The sequence below is a fragment of the Ambystoma mexicanum genome, chromosome 1q (assembly GCF_040938575.1).
Source record: "Ambystoma mexicanum isolate Mex_15411 chromosome 1q, UKY_AmexF1_1, whole genome shotgun sequence".
NCBI classification, from domain to species: Eukaryota; Metazoa; Chordata; class Amphibia; order Caudata; family Ambystomatidae; genus Ambystoma; species Ambystoma mexicanum.
In genome coordinates, this window is record NC_090922.1 from 539,917,723 (window position 1) to 539,936,536 (window position 18,814).

Consider the following 18,814-nt stretch of genomic DNA (forward strand, 5'->3'; position numbering starts at 1 on the left):
TCTTACAGGCTGCTGCAAAGGCGCATATTTGGGTCAACAAAGAGATGTCAGATGCATTTAAACTTACTAGGGAACGAGACAAGGCTGTCCGCTATCACCATTCCTATTCAACATTGCCTTGGAGCCTTTGGTAGCACTGGTACGTAATGAGCAGTGGATAAAAGGGCTGAAATTTGGACTTGAAGAGGTTAAAGTGCTCTCATACGCTGATGATATGGTAGTGGTCCTCTCGGATCCAGAAAGAGGTAGTGCTATTCTTAAAGAAGTCTTTGAGAAGGTGGGTAAGATTCCAGGCTATAAAATCATCTGGGATAAAACAGAGGTATTCCCGCTTTCCCCAGCTGTCAATGGGGTGATTTTGCAGAATGGAATTACAAGTGGTCGGAGACAAATGTAAAATATTTAGGGTTTTTTCTTACCAAAGATATAAGATGGTAGAATTTAATGTGGATAAATTAATGGAAAGTCTCAGGATTGATAGTAGGAGATGAGCGTGGATAGATCTAGGGATTTGGGCAAAGTTTAATACAATTAAGATGTCTCTTTTACCGAAAGTCATATATGTAATGCAATCAATACCCCTTAGCTTCTCAAAGAAGATAATTAAGAGCATTGACCAGGTTTTTCAAGTCTTTCTCTGGTGTGAAAAAAAGGCTCAGATGATTTTGAGATTTACCTTGTTGCAAGGTACTAAAGAGGGTGGTTTTGGATATCCGAACTTAGAAAATTATTATAGGGGATTCATCCTAAAAAAAAGCAGCCATTTATGCAGCCATAGTGAAAGAACAGGAACCAATTTGGTTGACAATTGAGGAGGTTGCTCTTTCACAGTTTCAATTGAGTAGTATCTTTTCTATGGGAAGGCTTCCTAAAGAGGCTGTTAAGCTGCCAACTATTACTGTAACTAAGGATTTGATGACATGGTATTCTAAACTACAAGGCATCTATTTGGCATAATCCTACACTGAAAATTGAAAACAAGACTCTCTATTGGCGAACTTGGGTTTCAAAGGGGATCTTAAAGATTGGAGATTTAATACGTGATGGACATGTATTGTCATTCGATGAACTTTGAGTATTGTTCCATTTGAATACAAGGGAAAGGAATAGGTATGGAGAATTAGAGTCTCTTTCAACTCAAACTATGAATATGTTATCCGTACCAATGGAGAAAGAGCCAACAGGTTGGTCTATCTTCTGTCTATTGCCATGTAGAGTTTCCACATATTTAAACCTCATGCCTGAGACTAATCATGTGACTGAATCATGAAGGAATTTAATAAGGAAATGGGAAGAAGATTTGGGATGTACTATTACTGATGGAAATTGTTGACGTATGTGGCAGTTTGGATACAGTAGTAAATTGGAGCCTCAAACTTATCAGAAGATTTTGGAACAGTTATACTGGATAGTTATACTGGATACCTGAGGGTATGTATAAATTAGGATTGGTAGATGGTGATATGTGTTGGGGATGTTGTAGAGAGAAAGGGTTGCTACTTCATATGCTGTGGTACTGTCTGCGAGCACATTACTTCTAGTGCGAGGTGTTAGACAGGCTAGATTTGATCTTGTCTATCCGTTTTCCAAGAAAGCCCTTGCAGGTGCTTTTTCTGTCAAATAATCGGCGCTGTTTAAATGCTCGTTTGTATGGGAGTTGGATTGATAAAACACTTGTGATAGCGACTAAACAAATTTTGAGAGTTTGGAAAACCAGAAAGAAGCCGCTAGTTGAGATTTGGATTAATTATACATTGATATTATCTTATTTAGAACGGGTCATGTATCAAAGACAGGGTAAGGTAGCTGTTTATCAGGCCTTGTGGATGCCATTTAATGTATTGTATGGTAGTGATGCTTCAGTTTGAATAATTTGCAAGTCTAAGCAGTCGAGTAATCAGGAAAAGTTGTACTGTTTTTGTGTTGTTAGTTTGTGTGTAGTGTTTGTTTTGTGTTTTATGTTTTTGTCTAAGTGTAGGAAATTGAAATTGAGTATTTGTTTTAGCAATTAATTCAGCAATATTTAGGGATGTTGACTGTTGCCCGATGAGAATGTAATTAGTTAATTTTTGAATAGAACTAGGGCTAGTGAGATGACTAGTAGTTGAATATGTGGGGACGCATAATATCTCATTGTATATTTAAATATATGCTGTAATGTCCTTGCACACGTTTATCCTAAAATTAATAAATAAAGATGTTAAAAAAAAAGTGATGACGGGCTCTGGTGTAAGCAGGACAACAGAAAATAGAATGAATTAAGTCCTCAATGTCTGCCCTGCAGATTGGGCACATCATGTCGTTTGATGTGTTTCCCATCCACTTCTCAGTGATCCCATTTATAAATGTCAAATTAAGCCTCGTGTGGGTAAGTAACACTATCTTTTTTCAGCCTGGGCCAAACAAAGTAGCCCGGACTCTGACTCTCTGCAAGAAGAATGTACCTTCTTACGGATTGCTTTTCCAGTTTTTTCCGTTCTCTATCCAACTTATAGCTTAATTGTAGTGTAGTAATACTTGTGTCAACCAGTACTTTGGTGATGGTATATTGGCAAAAGGGGGATTTCAGTTTATTGCAAGAAAGGGATTTCCTTACAAATGTTAGCTGTGGTATCTTCAAAAAATGATTTTCACTTCCCAACAGTGATTCAATAATTTCTCTGATCAGCACTGCCTTCCCATTGGCCCAGATTCTTAGCCATAGTTTGACTGGTTCTATTTTCACCACGTTCTCGATGGTAATAACATGGAGTTCGTTCTGTACTACATTGTTTGGTGCTGATATTGGCAGCCATAGGGTGTGTTTAAAAATAATTATTCTCCACCACCAGTAATGATGAAGATGGTTCGAACCCCCATATGTAAGCCCCATTAAGGATTATAGCTTTAGGTTTTGAATTATAGATTGCTTGTAAAATGGGGATCGGTTGGGCCTTATAGCTATTTGAAAATCTTTTTATGACCCCAATTGCCTGAATCATCTTAGATGCCTGTTCGATTCCATGTGCCTCCCACTAAAAATTTCCCAAAAAGTAATCCCTAAGTAGTTAAAAGACTCCGAGGGCAAGCGATTACCATTAACATAGAAAAACTGACTCATTCTCATTTGTCTTTTGCCTGCTGGGTTAACTGTTAAGACTGTGGATTTCAAGTCTAACCCGATCATAAATTCAACAAAGGCATCAAGCAATTGTTGCAATGCTCGCAAGGTCTTTGCTAATAAAACCTTATAATCCGCGTATGCAAGAACTGAGATGTAGTGTAATCCAAAGTGTGGAACATTGGCATTGATCTTTAGTAGAGCAGTTGTAAACCTGTTTGTATATAGTGAAAACAATAAGGGGGCAAGGACACATCTCTGGCGTACTCCAGACACCACGTGAAAGCATTGGGTACTATGCCAATTGGTGCCTGAGCAAATGCACGCAGTATTAAATGTGTGTGAACTTGATAGGATATTAACCAGCTCTGCCGAGCAATTCAGGGATCTGAGGCACGCCATCATTTTATCCTGTTGGCCTAGACAAAAGGGTTATAGGTCAAAGTATTGACTCAAAAGGGTCGAATGACAAAAGGGTCGAGTCAATTCGACCAAAAAAAAGGATAGAATTATTATTATTATTTTTTTGGGGGGGTCCCCCCTTAACCCCTGTTTTTGGTGTAAAAACACCTTTTTTTAGCTAAACTATATAAACTAAAAAAATATATACATTTTTAAAAAAATTAGATCCTTTTGTTTTCGGTCGAATGCACTCTCACCTTTGGCATTCAATCCTTTTGATTTAGGTACTTTAACTGTACACCAGACAAAAGCTGTGCTCAGATCTGTGAATGCTGTATATATTGGCTCTCTTTTCAAGCATATGGAGTTTGCTACAGTTAAATAAAGGTTCAGTGCTTGCTTGTTAGTCGCAAGGGCCTCTCGGAACCCCAACTGGATATCTACCAAAATTCGGTCCTCTTCCACCTATTTCAGTAGATGAGTCAGCACCACTCTGCCAAATATTTTCTTTTGGGTGTCTAGTATGGAGATCGGTCTGTACACTGTTGGGGCATCTCTAGGTCCCTTCTTATAGATAGCTACTATAATGGCTTGCTTCATAAAACCGGATATACCTGTATTTTTACTGCCAAAGTAAGTAGTACTATAGTACTAAAAACAACCATAAGAACCTGGGCCCAGCATCTGTCATATGATCGTTATAAATCCGCAGGGATAAAATCCGGCTCAGGACTCTTTCCCCATGCCTGTGCTTCTGTAGCCTCTAGAACTTGCTTGTATTTGATTCATACAATATCGGTCTGTTCTATTGGCTGCTCTCCACAAGCCTGGACTCTGTAGCCCCTATTTGGGGGCTCTGTTTGGGTCACAAATAAGGCAGTAAAATGCCTTACTCATATACTATCTTGAATGTTGGTTATTAATGTATTATTCTGAGAAAGGTGGCTTGGACCAAGATTAACTTGTTCCCAGAAACTTAAGTTCGGGAGCAAAGGGGCTAATAATAGCTCTTCCCATGCTTCATTGTACAGCTCTAGTTTCGTAGATGAAATTGCTCTTTTAAAAACTGCTGTCGGTTTTATTATTTGTTGTTCATCCAAGAGGAAGGTTTTTAGCGCTTTCATCAAAGTATCTTTTGCTTTCTTACACTCCTCATTAAACCACTTGACTGTTCTCCTCCCAGACTGGTCTCCTCCCCTTATATTCTTTTCAATCTGCTACGAAAGTAGGCACACTACTCAACATAAATTGGTGGTAGCACTGTTGAGCCATTTTGGGTTGTGTTCCATCAGTTAATAATAGAGATAGGGAATCTCTATTGTTAGCTATAATTGTCTCTTCTGTTTTTCCATTCAGAGTGTCATCCCATCTGATTCTTCAATTGGTCCCAAAAGGTACCATATTAGTCAACGCAGCCACAGTTCCTACCGTAGGAATCGTAATCCCCCCAAATGTTAAGGATTCCGCACAATGGTTGGTGACTAGATTTGTTCTGACAATGAACTTCCTAATAGATTTCCAGAACCCAAGTGGTATACATATATAATCTATACTTGATTTCCCTGACATACTCCTAAATGTGAATTTCCCAAAGATATCTCTCTCAGCACGGCTGTTAATTGTCCTCAAATCCCACTCGTTTGACCAGCTGTAGAGTTTTAGATCATTAGAAAAGGGACGGGTATCGGTCATACGTGGAGGGGGGGATTCCAAACATTTCATCCTCCATGTCATCCAATATATGCTGCATGAGTCTGTTTCCTATTTTTAAGTTAAAGTCCCCCTAGAATACTTATTCCCTTTACTATGTGGATTTTGCTTCCTAGGGTGGTTACCTCCTCTAAAATTACTGGTGGTCAATACTTACTTTTTAAAATCATTCAATAATGTCAATTATAATAAAAATCCTGTTCACAGGTTTTGAAATGTACACTATACAAGCTTCATGATTACCACACATAAAAATATTCCAAAAGTCCTTGGACGAATAGTGACCCATCATTCCAGTAGATCTCAATGCTTGGAGTTGTAACTTGAGTAGAGAGGAACAGTCAGTCAAGAGATGTTTAACATACTCCAGACAATCCTCCCAACAAAAGCGGCACAATCTTCCATTCCTCTGAATAGTTTGCCATGCACCAGTGATTTTCCGTGACCTTGTAGAATTAAATTTTAGTTTCAAGTAGACCCAAACTCAATAATTGCCCCAAAAATGGCTAATGTAGCTGGGCATTACCTCTCATTTACAAATATATTTAAAAGACAAAACTGCATTCGATTTGGTGGCTACGTTTACAGTCTGTTGCTCCTTGCCCTGCGAGAAGAGGAGGGCTTTCATGGTTGACCTATAGTGAGATAGTGTCATAATAAGTACATTCGCAGGGGCCATGGCAAGCCACCTATCAGTCATGTGCTTAATCTGTACAAGAAAACTACCAGACATAAGACGTTTTCTAGTAAGTAAAGTGTCATACATTAACCTATTCAGTGAATCATCCGGAGCGTTTACCAGCTTCCAGTATGTAACTAAACAGCTCAGAGAAAGTTTCACCAGAATCGGTTGGATGTTAAAGTAAATCGTCTCAATGGCAGTATGGGGAGGCAATTTCAGAAGTCTACATAGGATAGCATGCTCCAGTTTTGCTACCTCCGACATTATTCCCAGACCTCACAACTGTGCCCAATACACATTTTAGGTAACATTTTAACTTGGTCAAAACTCCTACTGAGTATCCCCCTCCCTTGTGAGAGAAGGAGCGCATTGTGTCCGCTACCTGTGAGGTCTAAAGTTTAAGTTGTTCCAAATGAGTGGTCAAAACCTGAGCGGTTATTTGGTTGTGTTTATTATCACTAGCTAAATGGGTTTTTACACTGGGTTAGGCGTGTTTTCCACTTTTGAGGGAGGGGGTGCCACGATCTATCTCTCAGCAGTCCTAGTAGGGTCTAACTGAGGTTGACTGAGGTTGACCCCTAACCTCCCTCAGCATCGAATCAGGGCTGTCCCCTGTGATCTTATTATTGATCGTTCTGATCAAGTCATCCATGATCCAAAGATCATATCAACTTTTGCCCTTAGATCTTTCAAAGCCCCCTCTAGCCACCCCAGATAGTACGGGGATACAGTTGGATGTAGAATCTCAGGTTCTTTACTACTAGCACCATCTTCTGTGGGGGACCTTGTTCTTCGGTTCCCTAAGAAAGGGAAACCAGTATTGCCTCACTGATAATGTGTAGAAGGGGCATAGGAGGATTGTCTGAGTTTCCCATGAGTCTAGATAAAATGGCTGTGGTGGAATTCATATCTCCTGGTCCACCAGTCGGAGCCTTTGCATTGGAGGTTGGGCTTTCACTGGTGGTGCTCGTAAGTGTCTTGGCTCATTCTCTTTCCACCATTTCAATTCTTTCATCCAGTTTAACTGATATAACCTTAAGGTAGTCATCTAAGGTACCTTCTATATTTTTCCTATTGGGAACCCCAGAAGGTTTTTTATTTTTTTCCTTCTGCGGCACCTGCTTGGAAGGTAGCTTGTCTTTTCTCCACATTTCGTGTAGTGCAAGCTGAAACCTCGCCCATCATTCCCACTGAAAGTTGACCTCCACCAGTGTTTTGATATCCGGAGAGGTTTGCGCAGAAAATCAGATATGTGGGAGTGCATTATGCACCTTTCCCGAGTTCCAATCAGTAGAGCAAATATAAGTGCAGAGTACAAGGCGCTGAGTGCAAAGTGCAAATGCTGTGTATGGAAAGAGAAACTACCTGTTAATTAATCATGTAATACAAAATTTCTAAAATCTAAAATATGCATGTCTGGGAAACTCACACTAAACACTAAAAACATAAAACAGTAGTGATGAAATTCAATAAAAATGTTCTAACTTCAAAGTTTAAACATTAATAGAAAAAGATATCAAGGAGGGAAAATTAAGCCCTGTTACAGGAAATGTCTTATGCACATTCCTTGTTACACAACAGCGAAGATGACAAAAATGTGAAAAGGATTTGCCTTGACACTTTGACCTAGAGGAGCATGTGGGTCTTCTGTGTTACTCACGTGGGCAGCCGGAAACGGAGTAATGGTGACATCGCGTGTGCGAAATTAGCGCGTACACTTGAAATCAGACGAAAGGGCCTAATCGTGTAAGTTATGTGATACATGCTGGGTGCTGGGCGTTGGCGTTCAGTTTCGATATAAAGGAGTGCATAGGAGAACATTAAACAGCATGTGAAAATTGGAGCAGACTGACGTGTGGACTTCGGAGGTTTTTGGGATGCCACGCAATTTGTTCACTACTGTGACAGTGCAAACTTCTTATTTTGGTGGGGGATTTGCCTCTGCACACACGAGCATCTATTTTTCTTATTTCTGAGGCTAACGGTGAGTCGTACACGCATAATTCATACTCTGGGTGCCCCTGTGTATCACGTACCCCCATTCCTAACATCACAGTAGCTTCCCTGGGTTTTGCGTCTGCATTTTTCGTGTTGCTGGGTGCCACAACATACCGCGTAACACTTTTACTTTTCACGGGAGCTACCGAGGGGTTGCGTCCACGCGTTTCTGATATTTGAGGTGCCTGTACGTTAAGCATCCCATTCTTTATTTCAGTACATGTAAAATTGAGCCTTGCTGTACCATACTAGTACGTTTTACATCCCGTACCCTGCCCCCTCACTCCAATTGCCCAGGACAAATGCTTGATATGCCTTCCATTGTAAAAATCCACCTGTATCATGAGTGGGAAGGCCACAAGAGGCATGGGTGGCAAAGGTGGCAGAGGTGGCAGCTTCGGTCCCCAACACCCAGGTAAGGGGAACTGCAGCCATGGCTGTAGTCGTCCCAGCCCAGGTACACGGACATGCAGGGGCAGATGCTGTCCGTGCGTCCAAGGGGAAGGGACATTCAGGCAAAACGCATGTCCTCAACACCCAGGGTCTGGGACCTTCAGGGTCATCTGCTCTCCCCACCAGCCAGGGACAGGGAACTGCAGCCATGGGTGTAGTGGTCACAGCCCAGGTGCACAGAGACGCTGGGGCAGTTGCTGTCCATTCATCCATGGGGGAGGGACGTTCAGGCAAAACCCATGTCCCCAACACCCAGGGTCCGGGACCTTCAGAGTCTGCTCTCCCCACCAGCCAGGGTCATGAAGCTGCAGGGGCAACTACTGTCCCAGCATCAGTGGGTAGTGTCATAGCCCAGGCCACTGGTGGTCCAGACTCTACTGCCCTGAGTGGCCCCAGCCAAACAGGGTCCGCACAACCTTCAAAGAAGGCAAAGTGTGCTGTAGCGGAACAGACTCAATCCCAATGCATGGCACAGGAGACCGCCACGTCGAGCAAGAGGAGCTTCAATGATGATGAAATCCAGATCCTCGTGGACTACGTGCACGTACACCACCGTGACATGCTCAAGCAGGCATGGAGCACACATACGCCTCCTCAGCGCATGGTTCACTGGCAGTGAGTCATGGATAGCATCAATGCCTTGGGCAATGAGAAACACACCGCTTGTGAGGTTGTGAAGCGGTGGAATGACCTCCACTGTCGAACCAAACACAAGCTGGGTGCCAACTTCGGGGCGTGGCTAGCAAGCCATGTAGGAGGAAGAGCGGACCTGGAGCTCCCGACGATCCGGAATATATCCTGACAAAGCTTGCCTTCCAACTTGTTAAAATCTGGACAAAAACCCAAGCAAATGCGTGCGAGGTGATACTGCACATAATGGTAGGCTCGGCTGCCATAACAGCGCGACACCAGAGGAGCTGCATGTATTGAGTCGAACAACCCGCAACGAAATAAGGACCAAAATGGCCGCCCAGGACAACAAAGGGATGGGAACTGGCATTTCGGTGCGGTCGCTGAAGCACAACAGAGTCGCCATGGACTATTCCCTAGGAGAAGGGGCGCAAGAAGCATAGGACAGGGCACGAGGGCAACCAGGAGATGCCAGCCCTGTGATCGAGCAGAAGGGGGCCCCAAACCCCAACACCAGGCGAGCTGTGGCGCCAGAGCAAGGACGTGCTAGGCGGTGACCCAGCATAAGGGGCTGGGATATTGGAGGCCCCCCCCGGAGCAGTGTGTGACGGTCTGGCGAGCCGGCAAAAGGGCCGTGTGCGGATCTCGGCCCCAACACCGGAAGGTACGGAGACCGTGAGAAGGACTCTGAGTGGCCTCGCACGGAATCGCTCAGACCAGCACCGGGGCACACGGCCCCTGACAACCTGGGAGGTGTCGGCCCTTTGAGGGGTTGACCGGGGCCTTGTGCGGGGTGGCCCCAAAGCAGCACACTCACTCCCAGCCACCAGAAGAGCTGCAGCGAGGCAGCGAGGGCGCAGGGCGCGGTGGCCACGTACGGAGGCCGGGCCGCCCCCGTCCCCCCCGTTTCCTCTTTGTTGGGCACATAAGATAACATTGGCAGGAGCCGGGGAGAGGACTGGCTGGGGCCACGGTGCAGAAGCCCCTGCCCGGCGGTAAGTAATGGATAGCGGCCTGCCGGGGGGTCCCGCAGAGCAGGGGACAAAGGGCACAGGCAGCCAGGAGCGCGGCCCCCGCAGACCCGTGGGGGCCGCCACAGTGCCTCACATACCATACCCCACCATCCGGGGATTCAAGACCCTCTCAGCGGTAATCAAGCTTTGAAACGGGAAAGAAGGGCCGTAAAAACAAAGGGCACAGCGCCTGGCGGGGCGCCCACATATGCAAACGTAGCCCGGCCACAGATACACGAGTGCAGGGTCACAGTCTGACCGCATGATAAGGCGAGCAACCTACACGAAAGCCCTGGGTTGGGGCGCCTGAAAAGGGCACTGTGTGGGAAGCGGCGGGTGCAGACCCACCCACAGACGAGACATTGCCTGGGGCCCTCGCATACTGGGGACCAAGCTGGGGAGGAACAGCAATTGGGAAATGAGGGGAACATCAGCGCCAGAACAACACACAAGACGCTACACAACGAAACACCCTAACCAACCTGGGACCCACCACTCTTATGAGAAGGAAAGTCTGAGAAGCCAAAGGAACAAGAGACACAAAGGGGAACGACCCCAAACCACCAACGCTTGGGACACAGACAGCAGAGCTGGAACATTGAAAGGGATAGAAATAAGCCTACACACGCAAGGCTGAGCCTCTGTTAGTGGCAACACACCGCAGCATCTGGTACAGGGAGCCCACTCACCTGGTGCAGCCGAAGACATGGCAACCAAGCTCACCAAAACGAAGGGGAAACAACCTACAATGGAGGACTACACCAAGACCCCGCAACCAACGGAAGGTGCCAAAGGCAAGGATAAAAGCGCCCAGCTAGACACATCCCCAAAGCGAGGAGACAGGCAAATCTTGGAATCTATTGCAGACCTGAAAGCGGCGTGTGAAACGAAACTGGAAGCCACCATGACTACATTGAAGGTGGTGCTGGAATCCAAAATAGACGCAGTACAAATAGACTTTAATCTCCTGAAACAAGATGGGAGGGCAATAGCGGAACACACGGGAGAGCTAGAAAAAGAAGTGGGGGCCAATACAGCGACATGCGCCTCGCACGCCTCAGAGATCCACGCACTGCGCAGGCAAGTGGGCAACCTGGAGCGCAGGGCTGATGAAGCCGAGGGGCGGGCATGCAGGAACAACATACGCATTGGGGGCTTCCCGAGGGAGAAGAAGGATCGAACCCCACGGAGTACATTGAATCCATGTTGTTGCAAGAAATCGAAGGGTGAACACTTACTCAGGGATTTGCAGTGGAAAGAGCGCTTAGAGCCCTGTCAAGGAGGCCACCCCCCGGAAGCCCCCCCAAGACCCATTATAGCTAAAATATTAAATTACTGTGACAGGGAAAGGGTCTTGGAACACTTTCGCAAGGGAGGCACGATCCAAAGAGCATCTGCCTCAATTACAAAGTACCCTGACTACACACTCCAGGTGCAACGGCAGCGACTCCATTTTGGAGCAGTAAAGAGGAGACTATGGGAGTTGGGCCACAGATATATGCTGATGTACCCGGCGTGACTGAAAATATTCCACAAGACCAGGACACTGTTTTTTGACACCCCAGAGGAGGCATCGGATTGGCTGGATGCACAGAACTGCCCAGAGGGGAAGGAGGACCTGAAAGGAAGCGATGCGGAGAAATGATGCGGAGGGGCTGGAGAGCGAGGTGCTGTATAAAATTCAAAAATGGGACTTCATTATAGTCATGTTGTATAATGAGAAGGCAGCAAAATGAGCATATCACAGGGAGATACAGAGCACCCGACCTCACACCCCCTTGGATAGGTTAGTTGAGTTACCAGTAGAGCGGTAACCTCCTGTTGGGTCCTTGGTATCGAATTAGCCAGACGGGACCAAATGCGGGAATGCCTGAGATCCAGGAATGGAGCTGGGCAACAGTTGGGGTCGGAACGGGAGGGGGGAAGGAGGGGAGTTGGGGAGTTTGGAGTGTTAGTTGTTAGGAAACGAGCAAGCACCCGCGTGCCTCTGCGCATAACCCACACTAAGGACTCTCGGGTTAAAGGACATGTAGGGAGGGACCGGAAGGCTAATGGGTGACCTCAGAATAATAACCTGGAATGTCAGGGGGCTTAACACCTACCTGAAGAGGAACAAGGTGATGATGTACTTGAGGAGGCAAAAAGTAGATATAGCCTTGCTTCAGGAAACTCACCTCACCAAGGAGAAACTGGAGGTAATTAAAAAAAAGTGGAGAGGCACTACCATAGGAGCAACATACTCAGCATACGCTAGAGGCGTGATCATTTGGGTGGCACCACAGGTGCCTTTTCAGATATTAGAGACCATGGAGGAACCAGATGGTAGGATGGTAGCACTCCGAGGGCTCCTGGAGAACAGGGAACTGAGCATCATGAGCATCATAAAAACATACGCCCCCAATCAAGACACAGTGACCTATTATAAAACGTTATACAGTAAGAGTAGCCCCCTCACAGGCGGAGCGATAATATGGGGGTTGGGGGGGACTTTAATTGTACATTGGACCCTAAACTAGACAGATCGGATACGAAATTAGAAAAACCCACCCCCACAGCGGGAGCGTTATGGGCTCTGCTGAGAGATTTTGGGCTTGAAGACATCTGGAGGCGGCAACACCCGATGGCAAGACACTACTCACACTACGCAGCCCCATATAAACTGTATACGAGGCTGGACTATGCGTTCACCACCCCCGATGTATCGGGAGAAATGGTGAGCTCGGAATACATAGCCAGAATACTATCAGACCATTCCACTTTGGTTTTGGAGTGGCGACATCAGACCCCAAGAGCCAGAATTCCAACGTGGAGGCTTAGAGCCGAAGCGCTAAGAGACACCACATTCCGAGAAGACCTACGGGAAGAGATAATAAGCTATTTCGAGAACAACACCGGAAGTGTGGAATCAGAGGGAACCCTGTGGGAAGCCTTTAAAGTGGTAATAAGGGGGGCGGCCATATCCAAATCTAACGGACTTCAGGGGGGTATAGAGCGAGAGCTACAGGACATAGGGAAGAGGTTAGAAACAATAATGAATAATGATGGGAACTCACAGGAGCAGGTATAATGTGCGAGCCAGATACAACTGGCCGGCGTGGAGGTATGGGAGAGGTTAAGCAACTTGAATTACAAGAAATATATCGAACGACAACATGCAGGAGGGGACAAACCAGGGAGGCTGCTTGCATGGCTATACAAAAAACGAGGCACCAAGGCCTGCAATTACAGAGATAGTGGGAGAGGCAGGACAAGTCTGGAATACACAGGAAATGGTGAACAAGGGCTTCCTCAGATTTTATAAACACCTCTATGCAGATATAGTGGAGAACATGAAGAGGGAGACGCAGGAGATCCCGGAGGACATAGGATTGCCCAAATTAAGCGCAGAAGACAGAGAGAACCTAGAAGCCCCAGTCACACTGGAGGAACTAGAAGCAGTGGTGATGCATCTACCCATGTGCAAAGCCCCAGGAATGGATGGGCTCCCCAGTGAGTTTTTTTTTTATCAACTATGTTTATTTTCAGCAGAGCGAATTACAAGTAGTCATATAACAAAGGAATATCAAATATTGATGTCGCCAGCATCCCTCATCCCAAATACCCCATCAGGGGTGCAGTTTGCTGCTGAGATTGAACTAATACAACAATACAACTCCCTCGCTCCCTCCCCAAACCTCCCTCCCGCTTCAATAACACTTTAACATTTGTGTGGAATATAGCGTCTACAGTCAACCACCTAGAAGAACCCCCTCCACCCTCAAACCATCTTGCTACTCAGGCGTCCCCAGTTACAGGATAGAGACATTGCGAAGCAACCTGGGTTTAAAGTATATTTGATCCTTGTCATCCATGAATTCATTTAGCGGTGGCCAGGTATTGATGTATTTTAAGTAGGAGCCTTCGGCAATAGCTGTCACTTTCTCCATGGCCATCACCCCCCAGAGTCTTACCCCCCACGCAGCCACCACAGACCCTTGTTTATTCTTCCACGCCTGCGCTATGGTGATTCTCGCTGCGCTCAGCATGTGAGTGATGAGGCCAGCCCTGCATCCAGGGTTAGCGTAGCTCCCCTCCGCTGCATCGTCCAACAGGAAGACCACCGGGTCAAATGGCAACGGGGTCTCGGTTATATCCTTTATATGGCTTAGGACCTCCTTCCAATAGGTCTCCACCACCGACACCTCCACCACATATGGATTAAATCCCTGGGTTGCCCACAGCCCCTCCAACAAAGGATGGAATAGTCCGCATTGATGGAATGCATTTGTTGTGGTGATATGTACCAACGAAGGCAAAGCTTGTACGCCCCTTCTTTAATTGATGTACATTTGGAACCCTTGGCAGTGAGGTGCCATATGCGGGCCCATGATTCCCCTGAAATAGGTCTACCCACGTCTTCAGCCCATTTTTGCATATATGAAAGAATCTCCTCTGGGTCTGCTCCCTGCATCAGCCGATACAGTCTTGACACCCCTTTCTGGTCCTTTCCCTCTTGTACCGTAAGCTCCAGCCCTGTGGGAGCACTTACAGCTCTCTCTCATACCTTCCCATTAGTGATCGAGTGTCGGAGTTGGACGTAATGGAAACGTTCCGTCTCCGGTATCTGGAATTTAGCTTTACAACTTTCAAAGGTCAACGGCTGACCCTCCGAATACAGATCCCCTAATACCAGAGCTTGTTCCTTCCCTCCCCAATGCTTCCAAAAAAATGTCTGCAAACCTGGCGTAAAATCCGGGTTATGAGCTACCGGGGTAAGCGGGCCTCCCCCCACCCCCACCTTATTCCCTCGTAGTGCTTTATCCCAATACCACAAGGTGGCCTTGGAAGACTCCAACAACGTGCCCCCTTTCTCTCTATGTCGACTTGCGAGGAAACCCAAGTGTTCCAGAGGCATCTTTGAGGCTGCTTTCTCTAGGATTACCCACCTATTTTGACTGTCCCTAGGTGGCCATTGCAGCATGGGGGCCACTTGTGCTGCCCATAAATACCTGCGGAATTCGGGAACCCCCAAACCCGCCAGAACGTGCGGTCTAAATAGAACTTTCTTGGGAACCCTCGGTTTCTTCCCCTTCCAGATGAAGGACATCACCTCTGCCTGCAGCTTTTTAATTGCTGGATTTGGTATACGTATAGGCAGGGCACCAGTCACGTATAAAAACCTGGGAAGCAGGTTCATCTTGACCGCCGCTATACGTGCCAGCCATGACAGTTCCTGTAACTCCCATCGTTTGAGGTCTTGCGACAAGGAGTTCAAAGGGCCCGGGATATTAGCCCCATATAGCCTATTGTAAGTGGGGGGTTAAATGGACACCCAAGTATTTTATAGCTTTTTGTTCCCATTTCAAGGAATAACGGATCTCCCACTCTAAAACCTGTTCGGCAGCCTCTGTAATATTAAGTGCCTTAGATTTAGAGTAGTTAATATGGATCCCCGAAACGTCTGCAAATTTATCCAGCAACTCTATGGAACTCGGGAGGGAACTTGTTGTGTCTTTCATGAACAAAAGGATATCATCTGCGTATAGGGCCACCTTCTGGGGACCATCCGTCCCAACTTCCACCCCTAGGATATTCCGGTCAGCCCGGATTCGTTGCGCTAGCGGCTCCATGGCCATAGCAAAAATCAATGGGGACAATGGGCAACCCTGCCTCGTGCCCCTGCAGATAGGAATGCTATCTGTGAGCCGTCCGTTGAACATCAGCCGTGTTGACGGGTTCACAAAATTGGCCATCACCATGCATATAAATGCCGGTCCACACCCAAACCTCTCAAGGGCAAGTTGCAGATATCCCCAGTGCAAGCTGTCAAAAGCCTTGGAGGCATCTAATGCTAACACCGAGAATCTCTGCCCAGTCCTCCGCCCCCACTCTATCGTATCCACGGCCCTGCGTATATTGTCATATGTATGCCGCCCTTTTACAAAGCCCACCTGGTCCGGGTGTATTATTTTGGGGAGAATTCTTGCTAACCTATGGGCTAATACAGTGGAGTAGATTTATGCATCCCCATTCAATAGTGAGATGGGGCGATAACTGGAGCAATCCAAGGGGTCCTTATCCGGTTTTAGTAGGAGGACCGTGGTGGCCGGGCCCATATCCCCTGAGATTCACCCTGAGTCCCTGATAGAATTGAACAAATTCATTAGAGGGCCTACCAAGATCGATCTGCTGGTTTCACAGTACGCGTTACTTAACCCGTCTGGGCCTGGGGATTTATGACCCTTTAATGCCCCTATTGCCTCCCCAACTTCTTCCACTGATATGGGTTCTTCCAGAATTAGTCTGTCTGCCTCACTAAGTTGTGACAGAGTCACCCGATCCAAGAAGGCCACTTGTGCTTCCTTTTCTAGGTTCTCCCCCTTTAGGATACTGGTGTAGTAGGAATGCATGACCCCTTCCAGTTCCCTCTCCCCCCTCACCAAGTTCCCATCCCGGTCTCTGAGCTGTACAATATGAATCCGGGCTTTCTGCTGCCTTAATTTAGCTGCTAGAAAGCGGTTGGCTTTGTCCCCATGTATATAATAAGATTGCTTACTCCGTAAGAGGAGTTGTGCAGATTCGTCAGCAAGTAAAGTTTCTAGGGCGGCTCTGGCCTTTTTCAAATCCCTCCAGGTTCTTTGTGAGCCTTTGTTCTTATACTCCGCCTCTGCTTCCTTAATCTTGGCCTCCAACTCCCGCCTCGCACCCCCTTTTTTCTTAACATACCCCACTGTCTGCGCTATAAACTCACCCCGTACCACAGCTTTACTTGCGTCCCAAATTGTGGCCCAGTCCACTTCCCGTGTGACATTGTTTTGAAAATAGCCCCTCAGGACTCTCTCTATGTCTGTTCTCAGGGCTAGATCTTTTAAAATCACCTCATTTAGATGCCAAGACCTACGAGTTGGCGGCTGCAGGGTAAGGGGCTCCATCCTTAGGGAAACCGGGGCATCATCTGAGAGGTACTGCACCCCAATCTCTAGGCCCGTGACCTGCGGAACCAGAGAATCCGAAATCAAAACCATGTCAATTCTAGAATGCCCTCTGTGTACTGCCGAGTAGTGGGTGTACGTTCTTTTCAGGGGGTAAAAGAATCGCCAGGTTTCTATCAAGTGCAAGTCCCTAAGGAATTTGGCTAAGGCCTGTCTAAACACCGAGTCACTGGAGGTGGCAGGAAAAGTCTTGTCCAAAGTCACATCCATTACCCCATTAAAATCGCCCCCAATCATGATCTGTCCCACTCCCGCCTTTGCAATTTTAGGTGACAACTCTAATAGAAAGCGATCTTGCCTCTCATTGGGGGTGTAAACCGCCACCAGCGTGACTTGTTGGCCCATCAATAATCCCACTAGCATCAGATAACGGCCCTCTAGATCCCTCTTTACAAACTGTTTCTCAAATTGGAGCCCTTTAGCCAAGAGGATGCCCACACCCCTTCTTTTTGTACCACTAGAGGCAAAATATTGCGCCGGGAAGGCCCTATTCCGCAACCTGTGTTCATCCTCCTGGAGCAAATGTGTCTCCTGTAGCCAAACAACCGAGGCCTGCATGTCCCTGAGTCTAGTCAAAAACGATTTTCTTTTAACCGGGGAATTAAGGCCCTGGACATTTAATGTGGCGAAGGTTACTTCAGCCATTCATGTACAATAACAACACGCCCAATGCAATACTCTCCAACTGGGTCATTCTCCTAGGCGTCACAATCCTCCCATATAGAAATTCCACCACAAAAAGATACTCAACCATTCCCCCTTCAACACCTCAACATAATTTAACTCCTTGAACTTCAACAAACCCAGTCCCCATAATTGTACCTCGGAATATCCCCAGGAGTAATCACCCCCCGGGAAATGTAGGGTCTGGTCTCCTCCCCCGTCCCGCCCCCCACCCCTTTTTCACAAGCCAGTACAACCATTGCTCCCATCTCCAATTCCCTCAAAGCGTGTAGAATCAAAACCAAAACACGGGTCTTACAGTGCTTAATATAAAATGCTCCAGCCAGTTTACGGGGAAGCATCGCCCTCCCCACTCAGACTGGGCCCCCGGCCCTAGGATCCTTCCTGTGACCTCTTTGGCGAGAGCGCACTGATTTCCATTGTTCCTTTGCCAAAGTATCTTCTCTACTCCTTTGCAGGGAACTTGCTTGGTCCTTGCCCTCGCTGCCTTCCATCTATCCCATAAGCTCGACCATCTCCTCCTCTTTTATGATCGTAAATCTTTGTATATTCCACTCAAAGCGCAGACCTGTCGGAAACACCCAATGGTAGCGAACCTTCCTTGTCCGTAGCCAATCCGTGACGACCCGCAGCCATTTTCGCTTGTTCAAGGTGGCTTGGGAAAGATCTTGAAACAGATGAATGGACGTAGAGCGGAAACTTATAGGTTCTTTCTCCCGTGCGCCTCGCATGATGAGTTCTTTCAGCTGAAATGCACTCTGGTTAAGACATCCGGGATCGAATTTTTCTTTAGCTGGAGCGATGAGTAGACCCTATGAGTCCGATCCAGGACAATGTCCCTCTCAGTATCCGGGCCCAGGATATGACGGAACAACTCTGTCACATATTGGTGCAGGTCTCCATCAGGAACAGATTTCGGAATCCCCCGGATATATATATTGTTCCGCCGGGATCTATTTTCTGCATCCTCCCGTGTTTCCTGGACCCGCTCCATTTGCTGTTCTAGGATCCAGACCGTTTGTGCTAGCTCTTCATGCTCATGGGTGCGTTCAGCTACTGTTGTCTCCATCTCGTCTACCCTCCTTTCAACTGCCACAATTCCCTTATTGAGATCAGCAATAGACTTGGCTAAGTCAGTGGCGCTATCTTTAATGTCCTTCTTTAACTCCTG